The sequence below is a fragment of the Mauremys reevesii genome, linkage group 12 (genome assembly GCF_016161935.1).
Source record: "Mauremys reevesii isolate NIE-2019 linkage group 12, ASM1616193v1, whole genome shotgun sequence".
Lineage (NCBI taxonomy): Eukaryota > Metazoa > Chordata > Testudines > Geoemydidae > Mauremys > Mauremys reevesii.
This window is the reverse complement of record NC_052634.1, coordinates 18950268-18967285: the sequence shown is the minus strand read 5'-3', so window position 1 is coordinate 18967285 and position 17018 is coordinate 18950268. Positions and strand designations below refer to the sequence as shown.

Sequence of the window (17018 nt, the reverse complement as noted above, 5' to 3'; positions counted from 1 at the left end):
GCAGGATATACGGTGGGTGAGTTCAAGGTACAGCCAGCAAACAGTGAGGGTACATCACTCATACTACACTCCATCTTAGCCAAAAGGCCGAGAAGCACACTTGTGATCTTAACCAAAAAAAAAAAAAAAAAAAAAAAAGACAGAGCCAACAGAGCACAAAGAAATTTGATCTGTTATCCCGGGGGGAAGGTGCACCGTGCTGGAAGTACTGCATACCAGGCAGATGCATAGAACAGATGGAGCAAGCTCCAGTTCCAAAAAAAATCAATTTACTATACAGCTCTCAAATACCTAGAAGACCAAGAAGCAAAGCTCTATCTACAAGGCACAAAGTTTTGATCTATTTTTTTGAACCACCGTGTTCTCCCTGGGGGAGGTGCACCGTGCCTGGAAGTACTGCAATACCAGGCTGATGCGTGGAGCGGATGGAGCAAGCTCCTATTCCAACTCCCTGTTCCAAAAATCAATTTAATATACAGTCCTCAAATAAAGGACATATCAGATATTAAACTGATAAGAACAGATACTACACTTGATCTTAGCCAGAAGGCCGAGAAGCGATGCTGGGGGCTCTGCGGCACGCGCACACCCCCTGCCCCCACCGCTTTCTACCTCGCCGGGGCGAGCGCTCAGCCACGCAACGAACACCTACAAACAACGACAAAGTAAAATCTGCAAGAGCAGCCTTTCAACTCAGAGGCCTAATCATAAGATGTAACTAATAACTGATGAAAGAGTCACAGATGACTCGAAACCATACTCTTAGTACAAACCAAATGGTAACACAGACAACACGACTTTTCTTCGCTGCTCTTCAACCACGATATTCTCCCCATAGGGAGGCCCACCGTTCCTGGAGGTTCAGTGCCGCAATAACGGGGCGCTGTGTGCAGTGGATGGAGGAAGCTGCTATTCCGTCTCCCTATTCCAAAAAATCAGTGTAAATAGCTAGTCCTGAGATAGAGGAAGTATCAGTTATTAAAGTGATAAGAACAGATTTAAAACTTTGATTCCAGCGAATGTTAAAATGATCTAAACTACAGGTTAATAAAAGTATTTCTAGTCCTCTGCACAGAACGCTTAAATTATCCCCAAATCGCAAGTTTGGGTTTAAAAAGTCATAAAAGGCACATCATCCAGTATCTGACACTTGGTGAAATCTCAGTCTAGAACGTACAGCCATTTTGGGGGTGGTGCCCTGCTTCTCAACAGTCTGCCCTGAGGTTGCCACTCACAGTCACGAGCTACTCCAGACGGCTCAAGCCCCTCCCTCTCATGGATCAGTAACTGGTTAGCAGATAGGAAAGAAAGGGTAGGAATCAAGAGTCAGTTTTTACAACTGAAAGGGTAAATAGCAGGCTTCCAAAGTATGAGACTAGACTACAGACATTAGGGCTTGTCAGCTTAGACAAGAGATGACTAAGATCGCTATAGGATACAGCACCGGTTCTCAACCAGGCATCTGCCAAAGGAAACCTGGGCTCGACCCACCTCCGCGGGCCACCAAGCCTGCCTGCCTGGTTTGCAGCAGGGGAGGGGCACAACAAAAAATTGCAGCATCACTGCAGAACACAAGAGAGAGCTGTCCCCCTGCCATCATCGGTAAGGGTTGCCTCCCAGCCACAAACAGGCAGCAGCTAGCCAAGGAAACACACACCACCGCTCTGTTCAAGGCGCAAAAGTCCGACCCCCATTCTGCTTTCTTCCCACGACATGAGATAACAATCTCACAAAACTGGGGCGGAAACGCATAACGGTTACTCTCTAGAAAAAGCTGTGCTTGTGCTTTTGCTTTTGCTTTTGGGGAGCGGGGAAGCAGAGGGAGACAAAAGATTTATACCATCTGAAGAGAAACCAGAGCAACCTGCAGAGGCACTGCCAGGGGAAAGGCGCCTTCCGCTCAACTCGGAGTAACTACACCGACAGCCCCACTAAACCTCTCCCTTTTAGAGGAAATTTAATTGAACCGATTTAAATGCCAAATTGGCTCATGGGAACCGGGGACATTGGGAGCAAAACCAGCCCCTTGAGCAGCGACTCGCTTCGCTGCACGCAATGCACCGTGGGTATCGTGGGTATGGAAATGAGAGTTCCCCGCCGGCCTCCAGCGCTCAAAGGAGTCTTTTCTCAGGGCTGCGTTCCCAGCTGGGCGGAGATTGGGATGCGGGGAGGGGAAAGCTGCTCTCCTGAGACAGTCCCGCTGACGCCCAGGCTCATGGCGGAGGGAGCCGGGCGGGAAGCCAGAGGGCAATCGGGCCCCGCTGGGTTAGCAGGCTTAAAACCCAGGAGCCGACGCACACACCTTGCAAAGGAGCAGGAGCCGGGATCACGAGCAAGTGTCAACGTAGGGGGGAGGGGTAGCTCAGTGGCTTGAGCATTAGCCTGCTAAACCCTGGGTTGCAAGCTCAACCCCGGAGGGGGGCCCTTTAGTGGGGGATCGGTCCTGCAGCGAGCAGCAGGTTGAACCTCCTGGTTTTACTAAGATGATGGGTTTTTTCCATTTGTTTGTTTGTTTGTTTTTAAAAGTGTAGGCCACAGAGTTTAGGCGTAGAAGTTTCTGGTGGTCAGGAAATAACGTACAGATTGTCGAGGGTGCAAAATTCAGTTTAAGATCAGGTGGCGTAAGGAATACATCATCTGCCATAGCCCCGATTGGGAGTAAAAGGTTAACGGGTCAACGTACAGACACTGAGATAGGAGGGTAGGTTGTTCATATGACGGCTATGTTCAGGTGTGGAGTATAACCAGTGGATACGATGATGGGGCTGGGTTGACCCTCATTTGGTGAGATTTAACGTTCAGTGAGTTTACGGTTCGAGTTCATACGGTCCAACGGACAACGTCTCTCGGTCATTGAGATTGTATCTGCCAGCCGGGGTGCGACCCGGCATTGTACCTGCTGCTTGGTCTGCCTCTGCTACAAAGTAGCTCACCTGAGATCCTCGGGGTTCGGTGAGCTGCAGCTAACCTGACCTGATGCACGGGAGCAGCTTTTAAACAGCGCCGTCTCTGCCTGTGCGTGCAAACAAAACAACCAACCAACCAACCAACCATCTCCCCAACAGCCCGGAAAGCCTTCATCCCTCATACTAACGGTTGAAAAGACTCGCCGCAGAAAAAAAGGATCCCAGCTCCTTAAACAATCCTCTAGCAAGACAAAGAACCTCACATATCTATCGACAGCCTCACAAAACATTAGACCCCAAGAAAACATAACAATATTTTATTGTAAAGAAGACAAGGGTTTCCAATCGGTTTTCAACAACTCGAACAAATCTGCTCTAAAGGGGCATCATTACAGTAAAATTCTTTCTGCTTTTCTAACCAGAAGATTCTCCCCAGAAGGAGAGGCACCACCGGTCCTGGAGGCACTGCAATACCAGGTCAATGCATGGGGTGGACAGAGCAAGCTCCTATTCCAGCCCCCTGTTTCAAAAATCAGTTTAATATACAGTCCTCAAATAAAGGACATATCAGATATTCAACTGATAAGAACAGATTTAAAGTTTATTAGAGAATATTTGAAAATAAACGATACAAAGTGTTTGCAGCGTCAGTTATTGTGTCATTGGGGTAACATACCGGTTGTAGGGGGATATTAGCGTTTTGGTATTGGACAGCATATACCAGGGATAGAATGAGCCTTAAGTTAAGGTCTGTCGCACTCGATCTTACCCAAAAGACCAAGAAGCACAGAGCTTTACATAACGGTGGGTGAGTTCAAGGTACAGCCAGCAAACAGTGAGGGTACATCACTCATACTACACTCCATCTTAGCCAAAAGGCCGAGAAGCACACTTGTGATCTTAGCCAAGAGGCCGAGAAGCACAGAGCTTTACATAACATATACAGGCTGCAACATCCCTAATGCAGGATATACGGTGGGTGAGTTCAAGGTACAGCCAGCAAACAGTGAGGGTACATCACTCATACTACACTCCATCTTAGCCAAAAGGCCGAGAAGCACACTTGTGATCTTAGCCAAGAGGCCGAGAAGCACAGAGCTTTACATAACATATACAGGCTGCAACATCCCTAATGCAGGATATACGGTGGGTGAGTTCAAGGTACAGCCAGCAAACAGTGAGGGTACATCACTCATACTACACTCCATCTTAGCCAAAAGGCCGAGAAGCACACTTGTGATCTTAACCAAAAAAAAAAAAAAAAGACAGAGCCTACAGAGCACAAAGAACTTTGATCTGTTCTCCTGGGGAAGGTGCACCGTGCTGGAAGTACTGCATACCAGGCAGATGCATAGAACAGATGGAGCAAGCTCCAGTTCCAAAAAAAATCAATTTACTATACAGCTCTCAAATACCTAGAAGACCAAGAAGCAAAGCTCTATCTACAAGGCACAAAGTTTTGATCTATTTTTTTGAACCACCGTGTTCTCCCTGGGGGAGGTGCACCGTGCCTGGAAGTACTGCAATACCAGGCTGATGCGTGGAGCGGATGGAGCAAGCTCCTATTCCAACTCCCTGTTCCAAAAATCAATTTAATATACAGTCCTCAAATAAAGGACATATCAGATATTAAACTGATAAGAACAGATACTACACTTGATCTTAGCCAGAAGGCCGAGAAGCGATGCTGGGGCTCTGCGCACGCGCACACCCCTGCCCCCACCGCTTTCTACCTCGCCGGGGCGAGCGCTCAGCCACGCAACGAACACCTACAAACAACGACAAAGTAAAATCTGCAAGAGCAGCCTTTCAACTCAGAGGCCTAATCATAAGATGTAACTAATAACTGATGAAAGAGTCACAGATGACTCGAAACCATACTCTTAGTACAAACCAAATGGTAACACAGACAACACGACTTTTCTTCGCTGCTCTTCAACCACGATATTCTCCCCATAGGGAGGCCCACCGTTCCTGGAGGTTCAGTGCCGCAATAACGGGGCGCTGTGTGCAGTGGATGGAGGAAGCTGCTATTCCGTCTCCCTATTCCAAAAAATCAGTGTAAATAGCTAGTCCTGAGATAGAGGAAGTATCAGTTATTAAAGTGATAAGAACAGATTTAAAACTTTGATTCCAGCGAATGTTAAAATGATCTAAACTACAGGTTAATAAAAGTATTTCTAGTCCTCTGCACAGAACGCTTAAATTATCCCCAAATCGCAAGTTTGGGTTTAAAAAGTCATAAAAGGCACATCATCCAGTATCTGACACTTGGTGAAATCTCAGTCTAGAACGTACAGCCATTTTGGGGGTGGTGCCCTGCTTCTCAACAGTCTGCCCTGAGGTTGCCACTCACAGTCACGAGCTACTCCAGACGGCTCAAGCCCCTCCCTCTCATGGATCAGTAACTGGTTAGCAGATAGGAAAGAAAGGGTAGGAATCAAGAGTCAGTTTTTACAACTGAAAGGGGTAAATAGCAGGCTTCCAAAGTATGAGACTAGACTACAGACATTAGGGCTTGTCAGCTTAGACAAGAGATGACTAAGATCGCTATAGGATACAGCACCGGTTCTCAACCAGGCATCTGCCAAAGGAAACCTGGGCTCGACCCACCTCCGCGGGCCACCAAGCCTGCCTGCCTGGTTTGCAGCAGGGGAGGGGCACAACAAAAAATTGCAGCATCACTGCAGAACACAAGAGAGAGCTGTCCCCCTGCCATCATCGGTAAGGGTTGCCTCCCAGCCACAAACAGGCAGCAGCTAGCCAAGGAAACACACACCACCGCTCTGTTCAAGGCGCAAAAGTCCGACCCCCATTCTGCTTTCTTCCCACGACATGAGATAACAATCTCACAAAACTGGGGCGGAAACGCATAACGGTTACTCTCTAGAAAAAGCTGTGCTTGTGCTTTTGCTTTTGCTTTTGGGGAGCGGGGAAGCAGAGGGAGACAAAAGATTTATACCATCTGAAGAGAAACCAGAGCAACCTGCAGAGGCACTGCCTGGGGAAAGGCGCCTTCCGCTCAACTCGGAGTAACTACACCGACAGCCCCACTAAACCTCTCCCTTTTAGAGGAAATTTAATTGAACCGATTTAAATGCCAAATTGGCTCATGGGAACCGGGGACATTGGGAGCAAAACCAGCCCCTTGAGCAGCGACTCGCTTCGCTGCACGCAATGCACCGTGGGTATCGTGGGTATGGAAATGAGAGTTCCCCGCCGGCCTCCAGCGCTCAAAGGAGTCTTTTCTCAGGGCTGCGTTCCCCAGCTGGGCGGAGATTGGGATGCGGGGGGGGGGAAAGCTGCTCTCCTGAGACAGTCCCGCTGACGCCCAGGCTCATGGCGGAGGGAGCCGGGCGGGAAGCCAGAGGGCAATCGGGCCCCGCTGGGTTAGCAGGCTTAAAACCCAGGAGCCGACGCACACACCTTGCAAAGGAGCAGGAGCCGGGATCACGAGCAAGTGTCAACGTAGGGGGGAGGGGTAGCTCAGTGGCTTGAGCATTAGCCTGCTAAACCCTGGGTTGCAAGCTCAACCCCGGAGGGGGGCCCTTTAGTGGGGGATCGGTCCTGCAGCGAGCAGCAGGTTGAACCTCCTGGTTTTACTAAGATGATGGGTTTTTTCCATTTGTTTGTTTGTTTTTTTTTAAAAGTGTAGGCCACAGAGTTAAGTCGTAGAAGTTTCTGGTTGTCAGGAAATAACGTACAGATAGTCTATTGTGTGCAAAATTCAGTTTAAGATCAGGTGGCGTAAGGAATACATCATCTGCCATAGCCCCGATTGGGAGTAAAAGGTTAACGGGTCAACGTACAGACACTGAGATAGGAGGGTAGGTTGTTCATATGACGGCTATGTTCAGGTGTGGAGTATAACCAGTGGATACGATGATGGGGCTGGGTTGACCCTCATTTGGTGAGATTTAACGTTCAGTGAGTTTACGGTTCGAGTTCATACGGTCCAACGGACAACGTCTCTCGGTCATTGAGATTGTATCTGCCAGCCGGGGTGCGACCCGGCATTGTACCTGCTGCTTGGTCTGCCTCTGCTACAAAGTAGCTCACCTGAGATCCTCGGGGTTCGGTGAGCTGCAGCTAACCTGACCTGATGCACGGGAGCAGCTTTTAAACAGCGCCGTCTCTGCCTGTGCGTGCAAACAAAACAACCAACCAACCAACCAACCATCTCCCCAACAGCCCGGAAAGCCTTCATCCCTCATACTAACGGTTGAAAAGACTCGCCGCAGAAAAAAAGGATCCCAGCTCCTTAAACAATCCTCTAGCAAGACAAAGAACCTCACATATCTATCGACAGCCTCACAAAACATTAGACCCCAAGAAAACATAACAATATTTTATTGTAAAGAAGACAAGGGTTTCCAATCGGTTTTCAACAACTCGAACAAATCTGCTCTAAAGGGGCATCATTACAGTAAAATTCTTTCTGCTTTTCTAACCAGAAGATTCTCCCCAGAAGGAGAGGCACCACCGGTCCTGGAGGCACTGCAATACCAGGTCAATGCATGGGGTGGACAGAGCAAGCTCCTATTCCAGCCCCCTGTTTCAAAAATCAGTTTAATATACAGTCCTCAAATAAAGGACATATCAGATATTCAACTGATAAGAACAGATTTAAAGTTTATTAGAGAATATTTGAAAATAAACGATACAAAGTGTTTGCAGCGTCAGTTATTGTGTCATTGGGGGTAACATACCGGTTGTAGGGGGATATTAGCGTTTTGGTATTGGACAGCATATACCAGGGATAGAATGAGCCTTAAGTTAAGGTCTGTCGCACTCGATCTTATCCAAGAGGCCGAGAAGCACAGAGCTTTACATAACATATACAGGCTGCAACATCCCTAATGCAGGATATACGGTGGGTGAGTTCAAGGTACAGCCAGCAAACAGTGAGGGTACATCACTCATACTACACTCCATCTTAGCCAAAAGGCCGAGAAGCACACTTGTGATCTTAGCCAAGAGGCCGAGAAGCACAGAGCTTTACATAACATATACAGGCTGCAACATCCCTAATGCAGGATATACGGTGGGTGAGTTCAAGGTACAGCCAGCAAACAGTGAGGGTACATCACTCATACTACACTCCATCTTAGCCAAAAGGCCGAGAAGCACACTTGTGATCTTAACCAAAAAAAAAAAAAAAAAAAAAAAGACAGAGCCTACAGAGCACAAAGAACTTTGATCTGTTCTCCCTGGGGGAAGGTGCACCGTGCTGGAAGTACTGCATACCAGGCAGATGCATAGAACAGATGGAGCAAGCTCCAGTTCCAAAAAAAATCAATTTACTATACAGCTCTCAAATACCTAGAAGACCAAGAAGCAAAGCTCTATCTACAAGGCACAAAGTTTTGATCTATTTTTTTGAACCACCGTGTTCTCCCTGGGGGAGGTGCACCGTGCCTGGAAGTACTGCAATACCAGGCTGATGCGTGGAGCGGATGGAGCAAGCTCCTATTCCAACTCCCTGTTCCAAAAATCAATTTAATATACAGTCCTCAAATAAAGGACATATCAGATATTAAACTGATAAGAACAGATACTACACTTGATCTTAGCCAGAAGGCCGAGAAGCGATGCTGGGGGCTCTGCGGCACGCGCACACCCCCTGCCCCCACCGCTTTCTACCTAGCAGGGGCGAGCGCTCAGCCACGCAACGAACACCTACAAACAACGACAAAGTAAAATCTGCAAGAGCAGCCTTTCAACTCAGAGGCCTAATCATAAGATGTAACTAATAACTGATGAAAGAGTCACAGATGACTCGAAACCATACTCTTAGTACAAACCAAATGGTAACACAGACAACACGACTTTTCTTCGCTGCTCTTCAACCACGATATTCTCCCCATAGGGAGGCCCACCGTTCCTGGAGGTTCAGTGCCGCAATAACGGGGCGCTGTGTGCAGTGGATGGAGGAAGCTGCTATTCCGTCTCCCTATTCCAAAAAATCAGTGTAAATAGCTAGTCCTGAGATAGAGGAAGTATCAGTTATTAAAGTGATAAGAACAGATTTAAAACTTTGATTCCAGCGAATGTTAAAATGATCTAAACTACAGGTTAATAAAAGTATTTCTAGTCCTCTGCACAGAACGCTTAAATTATCCCCAAATCGCAAGTTTGGGTTTAAAAAGTCATAAAAGGCACATCATCCAGTATCTGACACTTGGTGAAATCTCAGTCTAGAACGTACAGCCATTTTGGGGGTGGTGCCCTGCTTCTCAACAGTCTGCCCTGAGGTTGCCACTCACAGTCACGAGCTACTCCAGACGGCTCAAGCCCCTCCCTCTCATGGATCAGTAACTGGTTAGCAGATAGGAAAGAAAGGGTAGGAATCAAGAGTCAGTTTTTACAACTGAAAGGGGTAAATAGCAGGCTTCCAAAGTATGAGACTAGACTACAGACATTAGGGCTTGTCAGCTTAGACAAGAGATGACTAAGATCGCTATAGGATACAGCACCGGTTCTCAACCAGGCATCTGCCAAAGGAAACCTGGGCTCGACCCACCTCCATGGGCCACCAAGCCTGCCTGCCTGGTTTGCAGGGGAGGGGCACAACAAAAAATTGCAGCATCACTGCAGAACACAAGAGAGAGCTGTCCCCCTGCCATCATCGGTAAGGGTTGCCTCCCAGCCACAAACAGGCAGCAGCTAGCCAAGGAAACACACACCACCGCTCTGTTCAAGGCGCAAAAGTCCGACCCCCATTCTGCTTTCTTCCCACGACATGAGATAACAATCTCACAAAACTGGGGCGGAAACGCATAACGGTTACTCTCTAGAAAAGCTGTGCTTGTGCTTTGCTTTTGCTTTTGGGGAGCGGGAAGCAGAGGGAGACAAAAGATTTATACCATCTGAAGAGAAACCAGAGCAACCTGCAGAGGCACTGCCAGGAAAGGCGCCTTCCGCTCAACTCGGAGTAACTACACCGACAGCCCCACTAAACCTCTCCTTTTAGAGGAAATTTAATTGAACCGATTTAAATGCCAAATTGGCTCATGGGAACCGGGGACATTGGGAGCAAAACCAGCCCCTTGAGCAGCGACTCGCTTCGCTGCACGCAATGCACCGTGGGTATCGTGGGTATGGAAATGAGAGTTCCCCGCCGGCCTCCAGCGCTCAAAGGAGTCTTTTCTCAGGGCTGCGTTCCCCAGCTGGGCGGAGATTGGGATGCGGGGGAGGGGGAAAGCTGCTCTCCTGAGACAGTCCCGCTGACGCCCAGGCTCATGGCGGAGGGAGCCGGGCGGGAAGCCAGAGGGCAATCGGGCCCCCGCTGGGTTAGCAGGCTTAAAACCCAGGAGCCGACGCACACACCTTGCAAAGGAGCAGGAGCCGGGATCACGAGCAAGTGTCAACGTAGGGGGGAGGGGTAGCTCAGTGGCTTGAGCATTAGCCTGCTAAACCCTGGGTTGCAAGCTCAACCCCGGAGGGGGGCCCTTTAGTGGGGGATCGGTCCTGCAGCGAGCAGCAGGTTGAACCTCCTGGTTTTACTAAGATGATGGGTTTTTTCCATTTGTTTGTTTGTTTGTTTTTAAAAGTGTAGGCCACAGAGTTTAGGCGTAGAAGTTTCTGGTGGTCAGGAAATAACGTACAGATTGTCGAGGGGGTGCAAAATTCAGTTTAAGATCAGGTGGCGTAAGGAATACATCATCTGCCATAGCCCCGATTGGGAGTAAAAGGTTAACGGGTCAACGTACAGACACTGAGATAGGAGGGTAGGTTGTTCATATGACGGCTATGTTCAGGTGTGGAGTATAACCAGTGGATACGATGATGGGGCTGGGTTGACCCTCATTTGGTGAGATTTAACGTTCAGTGAGTTTACGGTTCGAGTTCATACGGTCCAACGGACAACGTCTCTCGGTCATTGAGATTGTATCTGCCAGCCGGGGTGCGACCCGGCATTGTACCTGCTGCTTGGTCTGCCTCTGCTACAAAGTAGCTCACCTGAGATCCTCGGGGTTCGGTGAGCTGCAGCTAACCTGACCTGATGCACGGGAGCAGCTTTTAAACAGCGCCGTCTCTGCCTGTGCGTGCAAACAAAACAACCAACCAACCAACCAACCATCTCCCCAACAGCCCGGAAAGCCTTCATCCCTCATACTAACGGTTGAAAAGACTCGCCGCAGAAAAAAAGGATCCCAGCTCCTTAAACAATCCTCTAGCAAGACAAAGAACCTCACATATCTATCGACAGCCTCACAAAACATTAGACCCCAAGAAAACATAACAATATTTTATTGTAAAGAAGACAAGGGTTTCCAATCGGTTTTCAACAACTCGAACAAATCTGCTCTAAAGGGGCATCATTACAGTAAAATTCTTTCTGCTTTTCTAACCAGAAGATTCTCCCCAGAAGGAGAGGCACCACCGGTCCTGGAGGCACTGCAATACCAGGTCAATGCATGGGGTGGACAGAGCAAGCTCCTATTCCAGCCCCCTGTTTCTTACCCTCATTTTGTGCAATGTAAAGTTCTGTGTTTTTAAATCTTTTCGAAAATCTAGTTTAATCAGGGTCAGTTTAAACTCTACCCTGACATCTGTTGGTGATGTGTTGTATAGGTCTTTTGGGGCTGATGTTATTTGCATGGTCACACCCACCCTGCATTGCATGATGGGAGTGCTTGTCCAAACGGTTGTTTTGATGCTGTGAGGGTCCGTAGTCTCTTTGTTATTGGGGCAGGAATAATAAATCGTTGTTGTCCTGTTTGTTTAAGTCAAGGACATAATAACTGTACCTAGCATTTGAGGACTGAGAGCTTCACCATCTCCTGGAAAGTGTTTGCCTTTCAGGGTTATGGATTCCCAAACCCAGAATGTTGTGATTGGAAAGAACAGACATTTGTTTTTGTTCATTTAAGTGGTTTGTTCTTCCTGTATCTGGGATATACAGATAAACCTTTTTTTGTTTTTCTGACATTTGTAGTAGTAATTGGTAAAATGTTTTAACCTTAGTGGGTTTTTTGTATTGATAGGTAAAAGGCATAGCATAACTGTGCTGAGATATGGGGGGAGGGAGAAACACAAGAAGTGATACACTAGAACTTTTTGTCCCAGAAGTTATACAGCCTATAAAATATAATAGTTTCAATCTACAGAAATGAGTGGGAGACTGGCCCAGTGCCACCCAGCCTCAGTTACCAAAAATATGTTTAAAGGTTTAACCTAAGCATCAGTAACCTACCCTGTGGGATAGAAAAAATATAATTGAGATAATATTTTTATCTTAAGGTCTCAGAGACATAGGCAAGGTTTTTAATCTTAAGACCAAAAAAACATCTAGACAGTTGATCATAGCCTTAGTTGGACAAGCCAAGCAACTACTTTTAGCTGCTCTTAACTCATACCTAATAGAATCAAAATTAGCTCTGTTTTTATAACAATGAGAGATTAAAGGAAATCAGTAATTAGGTTTGTTCAGAAGAGACCCATACTGTCAGACGCTTATCTTAGCCAAAAGGCCAGAAAGTATCTACCTTTTATCTCTCTCTCAGTTCATTATGCTTTGGAACCCATGTCCCTTGCCTAGCGAGAGTGATTTACGTTAGGGTTAGTCCCTCAATCATGAAATGCCAAGTACTGGTCTACTGTTCTTGATTCATATAACCAGTATAACTCCAGTTTATTACTCCTGCCCTAATAACAAAGAGACTGGGGATCCCACAGCAGTCAAAGTGACAGTTTGGACAAGCAATCTTGCAATGCAGGGTGGGTGTGACCATGCAAATTACATCAGCCCCAAAAGACCTATACAACACATCACCAACAGATGTCAGGGTAGAGTTCAAACTGACCCTGTTTACATTCTCTCCACAGCCAAGAATTTCCGGGTCCGAAAAATCACACTCTGTATTATACCATCTTATTGGGAATGCTGAAGTCACAGCTAGCAAAAGTGGCCACCCATCTCTGCCCTGTAGCATCCAGCTTAGCACTTGTTAACACATAAGTCAGTGGATTGTTGTCTGTTGTATGTCCATACTTGAAACTGAGCACTATACAAATAGTCTCAAAATTTCTCTGTGATGGCCCATTTCAAGGCCAAGAACTCCAGCTTGTGGATGGGATAGTGAATTTTGCTATCGGACAGTTCTCAGCGGGCAAAGGCTACAGGTTCATGTTTACCTTCCACTTCCTGGTACAGGACTGCTCCCAGACCCTCCAAACTGGAATCAGTATGCAGGATAAATGGGTTGTTTGGGTCAGCAAGGACTAGGACTGGCACATGAATCAGGCAAATAATGATTTCCCAAAAAGCCCTTTCACATCTCTCATCCCGCCATGTCCCAAATGATTTAAAGGGACCATAGTGTATCTGCATAGGAGGCTTTGGGGACCTCTTCTTATTCTTAGTCTTAGATTTGTTCTTGCTGATCCCCAGATAAGATTATTCACCTGGCTCCTAGCTGCTCTGGTGAGAGGGGGATGGGAGAAGTCCTCTCTCCCCACTGCAGCCCTGGGGCAGCATCACTCCCCCACCACAACCCTCTGCCCTAGCCTGACCCCCCTCTCGTACCTCAATCCCCTCCTCCCTGGCCTCACCCCAGAACCCGCACCCCCAACCAGAGCCCTCACCCCCTAAGCCCAGCCCTCTGCCCTAACCCTGAACCCTCTCCTGCACCCCAAACCTCTCATTCCAACCCCACCCCAGAGCTGCACTCCCAGAGCCAGTGCCCTCATCCCCCTGCACCCCAACTCTCTGCCCCATGTAGCCTGATTTAGGGTATACTAATAATATTAATTAGGATAATATGATGGAAATTTAATTTATTAGTTTAATTTTTAATTTAATTTAATTAGTAATATTAATAATAATTAATTATTAATATGGGTTTTAGGCTTGCCAATCTGTTTGACCAGAAGATGAAAGTTCTTATCCCGAATCAGGCTCCACAGAATTTACAAAGGACCCTTGAGGATATGACAGGAAACTCACACTGAGACAGATTATAGCCTTAAAGACCTTTTTATTAAAATCAGTGAAATAGTAAATAAATGGTAAAATAACCAGAGTTACAAAGTTACAGTTGCATTACTGCTATTCAAAAGATACATATGGCATTATATGCAACAAAGTTTTGGTTAATATACTCACACCCTTCATGGATAACCTGGTGGTAAGAGACACAGGACCAGCCTTGCAGTTTAGGTTTCTCAATTCTTGAGTGAAAGATGCAGTGCTTAGAAAAAGCTAGTATTACTTAGGGTTTACTTGACTAAGTTAAACTTAAAATCAAAACCTAATAAACAAAGAATAAAAACTTTGGGAAACCAAGCTTAGCCTACTTTCCTTGAAACTTAAAGGTTAAGAAGACCAAGTACAGGCTACTGATAGTAGATAGATAGAATAGAGAGAGAAAGTGGAGGAAGTAAGTCAGAATGATAGAGTGATAGAATGGCAGAGCGAAGTGCTCTGGCGAGGTGAGTCACCTCTTTTATAGGGCACAAGTGCCAGAAATCCTTCCTCCTATGTCCAAATTTCATTCCTCACCCACAAAACATTAGGGTACGCTTACTTCATAGGCTAGTATGTTTGTGCGTATTGATGATATGTGCATACGCACATAAGTTCCCTTGTGGTGTACCTATTAAGTCTGTGGGTACAAGACTGAAACCCCCCCATGCCATTCTCCATTGTTGATTGGTCTAGGTAAAGGTCTTAGACAGGCGTGGGTACTTATCTATTTAAGTAACAAGATAAAGGTCAACTTTGCTTTCTGAGTAAAAGGTCATAATATAGATATGATAACTTTGCCTTAGCTTAACATACAGGATATGGCCTGTAGTAGGTCCCTTGCATTACAGCCAAACTTACTTTAATATAAATCTATAAATCTATTACAATAAGCCAAATACGTAAACTATAAGAATATATATATATATATGCAAGCAAGCAGGTTAGTCCTATATGCTACACCCAGCCCTTAGTCCCTTCCTGTATCCTGAACCCCTCATTCCAACCCCCCTGTGCCCACACCCCCAGCCAGAGCCCTCACCCCCCCCCAGAAACCAACCCTCTGCCCCAGTCCTGAGCCCCCTCCCCTCCCACAGTCCAAACCCCTCAGCCACACACCCCACCACACATCACCTCCATATTGGTACACCTGAAAAATTTAATTCCACACATGGACATAACAAATTAAAGAGAACACTGCTCAGGGCCCATTTGTAAATCATAGAATATCGGGGTTGGAAGAGATCTCAGGAGGTCATCTAGTCCAACCCCCTGCTCAAAGCAGGACCAACATCAAATAAATCATCCCAGCCAAAGCTTTGTCAAGCCTGACCTTAATAAACCTCTAAGGATCGCTATTCCATCACCTCCCTAGGTTGCCCATTCCAGTGCTTCACCACCCTCCTAGCAAAATAGTGTTTCGTAATATCCAACCAACCTAGACCTCCCCCACTGCAACTTGAGACCATTGTTCCTTGTTCTGTCATCTGCCACCACTGAGAACAACTGAGCTCTATCCTCTTCAGAACTCCCCTTCAGGTAGTTGAAGGCTGCTATCAAATCCCCCCTCACTCTTCTCTTCTGCAGACTAAATCACCCCAGTTCCCTCAGCCTCTCCTCATAAATCATGTGCCCCAGCCCCCTAATCATTTTTGTTGCCTGCTGCTGGACTCTCTCCAATTTGTTCACATCCCTTCTCATGTGGGTCCCCACCCCAAATGTACTCACCAGCTTTTAATATGCAAATAGGGTGCTGCCACGGTCAGGTCACTCCCCAGCTCAACAGTGGAGGCTGCTGGCAGAGAACAAGCTGGTAGTTAAATTAGCCGGGACGTCACTCAGTCAATTCCCTCTGCGCACCAGCAGGTGGCATCGGAAAAAATCTGTAGTAACAGCCTGGTTACTGGGGTGCAAAACACTTTCCTCCTGGGAGAAACAAGAAGTTAGAATTAGAAATTTACATGGTTTGTTCCAGTGTTGGTACAGGTTTAATTTTGCTTCTGTGTAGGGTATTTTTTAGGCAAGCTGTGACTGTTTTGATTGATTGGTTTTGGAGATATTTTTAGTTGGAGTGGAACTTTTCATTGACATTTGCTGGATGGAATGGCTCACCTGCAATACCAGTTTTAACATAGTTCTGCATATTTTATACAGATTTGGCCAGTATTCAAGTATTCAATTTTTTAATAGGAGGTTTTAATGGTCGGGCTTTTTTATTTTATATTATTTTATCATCCTGCTGTAGCACACTTTTTTGATAAAATTTTTAAATTATTAATTTATGACATTTGTTAGTTTATTTCTTTTAAAAACAAAGTTTTTTAATGTTTGGGTTTTAAATTAAGCTTTGTTTTTGGTTTCAATTTTTCATTTAGATTTTGGTTTCTGATGGTTTATTTAAGAGGATTTTGAATTTAATACTAAAACTAAACAGATTTAGATTATTTATTTAGAGTAAGCCCTGTTTACTCTTTTATTTTAATAAAGGTTGTATTGCTGTAAACCCTGGCGAGGAGATGAGCCTGGCCTTTAACTGAGAAGGAGCAGAGGCATGGGAGGACTGGCCCCTGTGAAAGGTGGGCCCAGGTGATGGGGGGCACAGCCCCCCAATTCTTTTGTCTAGCCCACCTCAGTCCCCCAACAAATGGGAAGAGGCTGATGCCACCCCTGCTGGTCACTGAGTGTCACTGCTACTTCATGGGAAACATGCTCTGTGCATTACCCAGATTTGTGGGAAACACACTCTGTACGTTACCATGACTGGTCTGTGGGTGTCACTGCTCCTAGAAGGCAGATACACGCTGTGCATTACGCCACCTGGCCACTGGGTGTCACTGCTGTATCAAGGGAAACACTTTCTGTGCATTACTCAAACTGCCCACTGGGTGTCACTGCTGCTCCAAGGGAAACATAAGAAGGCCAGACTGGTTCAGACGCAAAGTCCATCTAGCCCAGTATCCTCCTGTCTTCTGACAGTGGTCAATGCCAGGTGCCCCAGAGGGAATGAACAGAGCAGGGAATCATCACGTGATCCATCCCCTATTGCCCATTCCCAGCTTCCTGCAAACAGAGGATACAGGCACCATCCCTGCCCACCCTGGCTAATAGCCATTGATGGACCTGTCCTCTCTTAATTTAACTAG

At 46.5% G+C, this 17018-nt stretch overlaps 1 protein-coding gene and 8 non-coding genes across 9 annotated transcripts in view; all 9 read right to left on the bottom strand.

Moving 5' to 3' along the window:
* The window catches only part of LOC120375473 (zinc finger protein 271-like), a gene marked incomplete at its 3' end in the record, with an annotated part of 430987 nt that overhangs the window by 362258 nt on the left and 51711 nt on the right, over nt 1-17018 (bottom strand). The gene's annotated exons all lie outside the window — the stretch shown is intronic.
* On the bottom strand, nt 372-562 carry LOC120376312. The gene has a single exon (XR_005587200.1). It is a non-coding gene; the product is annotated as a U2 spliceosomal RNA (small nuclear RNA).
* Nucleotides 838-1032, bottom strand: LOC120376505. Its single transcript, XR_005587366.1, has one exon. It is a non-coding gene; the product is annotated as a U2 spliceosomal RNA (small nuclear RNA).
* LOC120376451 lies at nt 3347-3532 on the bottom strand. Its single transcript, XR_005587328.1, has one exon. It is a non-coding gene; the product is annotated as a U2 spliceosomal RNA (small nuclear RNA).
* On the bottom strand, nt 4402-4592 carry LOC120376311. The gene has a single exon (XR_005587199.1). It is a non-coding gene; the product is annotated as a U2 spliceosomal RNA (small nuclear RNA).
* Nucleotides 4865-5059, bottom strand: LOC120376504. Its single transcript, XR_005587365.1, has one exon. It is a non-coding gene; the product is annotated as a U2 spliceosomal RNA (small nuclear RNA).
* Nucleotides 7379-7564, bottom strand: LOC120376450. The gene has a single exon (XR_005587327.1). It is a non-coding gene; the product is annotated as a U2 spliceosomal RNA (small nuclear RNA).
* Nucleotides 8309-8499, bottom strand: LOC120376310. Its single transcript, XR_005587198.1, has one exon. It is a non-coding gene; the product is annotated as a U2 spliceosomal RNA (small nuclear RNA).
* LOC120376503 lies at nt 8775-8969 on the bottom strand. Its single transcript, XR_005587364.1, has one exon. It is a non-coding gene; the product is annotated as a U2 spliceosomal RNA (small nuclear RNA).